Genomic DNA, 5531 nt, shown 5'->3' with positions numbered 1-5531 from the left:
AGTCAATGCTGGAGCAGACTGGAGGTGAATAGAGACATATTGGTAGAAATGGAGTAAATGCATACGGGTAGATTCTGCAGGATCCCTATGTATTTGCAAAAACCACAACATGAATATTAAAAGGGATCATGTTAGTATAACAGTAAAGTGTATATGATGGCTGGAGTGTCCCTTTAGCTAGTCTTGACCATTGCGTGGAAAGAACCATCCCCACATCCAAGCCACTTCACCAGAAGTAGGAGAGCACGGGATGAACTATCATGAGTAATTTCCAGGTATGCACATAAGATGTTGATTTCACAATTTTAACTATATATAAAATTTACCAGAAACCAACCTGCACCACAGCCCAATCCACTAAGAAAACCCTAACTCCTTATTATATAACAGAATTCCTCCAGATGAACCCTCTGACTCATAAAAGTTTATTGTGCGTACTCAGGCCCGGACTGGCCATCGTGCACACTGGGCATTTGCCCGGTGGGCCGGGCCGCGGCAGGGCCGGATTGACTTAGGGGCTGATGGAGCTGCAGCTCCAGGCTCCTACCTTAAAATAGGCCCAGTCAGGACCGGACTGACTGGGCCTATGCGGCCTCTACGGCCGCATTAACGCACCTGCCCCTTAAGCCCGCCGCAACTGCGACCGGGTCCGCCACTCTAAGGGGCCGGGAAACATCGGGTTTTTTTTTACTTTATTTAACATCCTCCATGTTAAATAAAGTTTTTGTTAACTTTATTTAACATGGAGGATGTTAAATAAAGTTTAAAAAAAAACCCCGATGTTTTAATTTAAACCCTGTGCGGCCGCAGACCCCTAAGGCCGGCCCTGGTGGGGTCTTCCCGGCCCCTTAGAGTGGCGGACCCGGTCGCAGTTGCGGCGGGCTTAAGGGGCCCTGACTGGGCCTATTTTAAGGTAGGGGCCTGGAGCTGTAGCTCCATCAGCCCCTAAGTCAATCCGGCCCTGCCGCGGGCCCGGTCGCAGTTGCTGCTTGCTCCGGCAACAAGGTAAGTAGGGTGAGGGAGGGGGGTGCAGTGAGAAGGGGCAGAGGGGGGTTAGATAGTGAGAAATGGGGAGAGGGGATACATATTGAGAAGTGGGGAAGGGGGTACATAGTGAAAAGGGGGAACATAGAAGGGGCAGATAAGATGGGGAGAAGGGGTAGTGTGAATGCGTATGAGAATGAATGAATGAATAAATGTGTGTATGAATTATGTGAATGCGTATGACAATTAATGAATTCATGTGTGGATGAATTGCTTGAATGATTTGTGAGACTGCATTAATGAATGTGTTAATGATTTGTGTGAATGAGTGAGTAAATGCAAAGATGGTACATGAAGGGTGGGCTTTAACAATAAATAAATAAATAAATAAATAAAAATGGGCTGCTCTGGCTTAAATGCCCGGGCCTATTTTTTGTCCCAGTCTGGGCCTGTGCGTACTACTTCATTTGTTATACCATAAACCATCTTTCAGCAATGTAAGGATGATGTCCTTTAATGGGGGGGGGGATTTGTGTAACAGCCTCCCAGAAGAAGCTTTATTTTATTTGACTGTTTTGATCAAATACATATAAATCCTGAATTAGTTTTTCAGTTTATACCCTACACTTATCATCTCATACAACTGAAATACAAGTACAAAATCAAATATAAATATAGGCTTGTTTTGTAATAATGAAATAGACATTGAGATCCACTACTTTTTAACTTTATTTACTATACCCTATAATCCTTTACCTTCATAAATAAATGCACCTTAGCTCACCTTAACTTTAACATTAAGTAGATAAAGTTTGATTTTAGCTGTGTTGTAGACAATACATCTGCACCTAATTTATTTGATACAGTTAAATTTTGATACTACTTATGTATTTGTATATATATATATGAGATATCAAAATGTAAAGTTTAGTTTTTCATTTAAATGGTTGCCACCTTTTAATCTCAATGATTTCTCAATATGATTTTATCAAAGTGGCAAAGCCCAGCTAACTCAAAACGCTGACACAGAAATCATTTTGAAGGCTATTCATGTCACCCTTGGGACTAGACAGGGAAAAAAGCTAAAACAGCCATGAGCATTATGACTAAGATTTAGGAACCCGTCACAAATGAAGGCTTCTTTGCAGGGGAAGCTTTGTTAAAGTTCCACCTTTATATATTGCCTAATAGATAGAAAGCAGAGCTCAATGTTAAATAGTACTATGCTATTTTAATACATAAAGAGATGGCAAAATCTTAGTTTATGGAGCAAACCTGCTTACCTTTTCCATTTACAACATGCATCAAAAGCACAACAATTGCAAGCAATCACTGCAAAGACAGCAGTGCATAATTGCTTACATATATTAGTTGAGATGGCAGTATGCTAGCAGAACCAGGGACAGACTGCCCTGCTTAATGGACTGGTTTCAAAAGGAGATATTTGATCACCCCATCAAGCCTATTTATACTATAGACAACAATGCCTAACAAGTAACACCTCCGAAGATGCTGTATCCATGTCATGTCCTGGCACTCAGCAATAATGACAACAAATATGTTTCTGAGTGCATGTCAATTTCCAATATGATTGATCCACAAGTAATCCACAGGAATGCACACATGGCTAAACTACCTGACAAACACTACAATCATGCTTCTTTCAGTGGTAAAATCCCACAAGACTTAACCAAAATACTAATTAATTCAATTGTATGCCATCTACATGACTGTACCTACCTACTAATAGACCTCCCCGTCGCTAGCCTTTAATCACTCCAATTCATACCAAACAGCTCTACATGAGTAATCTACCTTTCTCCGCAACACTTCATCTTATGCACCACTGTGCCAATCTCTTCACTGTCCCGACTTAAAGAGAATTTAACAACACTAAGCTCTGTATAACGCTACTCTTTTTTTTTTTTTTTTAACTGGTTGAGATTAATGCTTTATAAACCCCACAGCAGCTGCATAAAAAAAAGGAAATATACTTGTCACATCTCAATTTTTTTCACAGTTTTGGTGGTCACGACAGTGTCAGGCACTCTTTTCTTTCCGCATAATCTACACTGACAAGAATGTGGGTTATCTCCTCACCTTTTCTTTTCAGTTTTCGCCTACAGCATGTGAACACCCTTATAGTGCAGCTCAAACTTTTTGTGCGTTCGTGTTAATGTCAACTTTCTATTTAGCCACACTGACTTTTATTTCTTCCTTTCTTCCTTCTCTTTTTTCTCAAACCCACTTTCTTCTCTCTGTCCTCCTCTCCTACTCCCTTCTATACCCCATTCTCTCTGTATTTCACCTGTTTTATCTTCATTCCTTTCTTCTTTCTCCCTGTTTTTTTCCCTCTATCCTTATCAAGTGACACCTTTACTAAGGAAAACACACCACTGGCAGCTGCTCAATCCCAAATCCTTTCCCTGCCAACCTATCAGTTCACTGCTTCTCTTCGTTATAATGCCACTTCTACTATCTCTTTGTAGCCATCACAGCCATGTATATATATATATATATATATATATATATATATATATATATATATAGGGGGGGATAGAGGGGGGTGGGCGATGGATTATTATTATATTGGTAGAAACAGCTGCAACATGATAATAAACAAGATATAACTAACATAAGTTTTGAATTTTGGGGACAAAACTACATGTTGTGAGAGCAGATGGCTTTTGTCAGTCAGGCAAAATGTTTACCATTTGGAATATTATATTAAGTCCTATTGACAACTGTGCTGAAATGGGTTAAGCACTTTCCCAGATACAGCAGTGTAATTATACAAAACCAACTGACAGGAAAGAAGTGATAGGATGAGCAAGCACAGTGGGATATGAAAGAATTACTTTTGTATGTGTCTTAACAATGTACTCGACTAAGCCTAAATCACATTTGCAGTTCAAACTATAAAGCAAAAAGCTATAAAAATAGACAGTTAATAACTAAATTAGTATGTCAATTGTCACAATAGTGCAAGCAATCTAAGAGGTAGAGAGAAAATATCTAAGTATATGAAGCATTTATTCTGTATGTACCTTGTGTATAAATTAGCATATTTATAAAAACCAGGGATATCTCTATTTTTCTTCCCCTGTTTAGATGCAAAATGACAATTTCATTAAGTGTATGTGGACTTTCCCAAATTAATGCCACTGGCTGTATCACCCTAGCCTGTAGGGAAAGTGCGTGCCACACCACTCAACCCATTTCTACTTGTTAAAAGTATTTAATTTTTTAAATTCACTTTAATTAAAGATGGAAAATAAATATTTACACTGAAATATAGATTTCAGATATAATACAATCCTATTGATAATAATCTTCTAAAATTATTACCGTATTTGCTCGATTATAAGACGAGGTTTTTTTCAGATCAAATGCTCTGAAAAATACCCCTCATCTTCTAATCGAGGTCGTCTTCTAATCAGACCTCAAAAAAAATGTCCGCTGGGGCCAGGCTGCTTTGGTCGCGAGCAGCGTCTCTTCTAGCAGCAGGAGAACAGGAAGCTAGCAGAGTGTCACATAATTCTGCCTCCCCCCTCCTTCCTCTGGGGGTGGGTCTAGAGAAGTTGCTCGCACAGCCGGGCCCCTGCAGAAGTCTTCGAGTGGGAGATCTACAGTTCAGGTAAGAGGGTGGGGGAGGGTTTTTGTGATTAATGTGTGAAGTATGTGTGATTAATGGAATAAATGAGTATTTAAATGTTTGTGAATGAGTGTGTGTGTGATAGCATGGATGCGTAAGGGGGGTGGTGGTGGTAGCATGGCATAGGGAGACTACTCACACTCCTATCATCCCAAGGTTCCAGCATGTACTGGCTGCCTTGGCTTAATAGGAGTGTGATTGCTGTTAGCAGTTTTATATATATATATATATATATATATATATATATATATATATATATATACCTCCAGAAATGCCTTTTAACCCCCTATATGCCACTCTGCCCCATAATATGCCTTTTAACCCCCTATATGCCACTCTGGCATATAGGAGGGTATAAGACATTTCTGGAGTCAGAGTGGCATATAGAGGTTTAAAAGGCACTGTCACGTCCTACCCAGGCTGCGGAGCTGCATATCTCGCTCTTGCTTCAGTTTCCGTTTTGCTTCGATCCATTCCTGGATTTCCTTTTGCTCTGTTCTGATCTTCCATTCCTTTCTTCTGCGTCAGCTCTTTGCTTCAGCTCTGTTTCCTTTATAAGGTGTGCCCCACCCGTGTGTTCTGTTTGTCTCAGTCTGCAGTCTAAAGGTATGTCTCAGTGCTTTGTGTTTGGATTACATGTTTGCTTTGTTTCGTACCACTGTCAGCATAGATTAGCGTTAGGACCCACCGTCATTGGAGTACTTTGGCGTAGAGGTAGGCTAAGCATACTATGGCCATATGATGTGACGGAATCTCCAATTGTTATCGCATAGTCCTAGGCTAGTTCCTGTATTCATGTTTGTCTGTCTCTTATGTACCTTTGCCCTTCTTCCCTGAATCATCTGAGGATTTTGGTTCCTCTCTTCTCTCCCCATGTCCCAGTTAAGTAGTC

The sequence above is a fragment of the Sceloporus occidentalis genome, unplaced genomic scaffold (genome assembly GCF_023333645.1).
Source record: "Sceloporus occidentalis isolate IW3139 unplaced genomic scaffold, rSceOcc1.0.p SCAF_25, whole genome shotgun sequence".
Lineage (NCBI taxonomy): Eukaryota > Metazoa > Chordata > Lepidosauria > Squamata > Phrynosomatidae > Sceloporus > Sceloporus occidentalis.
This window is presented reverse-complemented; position numbering follows the sequence as displayed.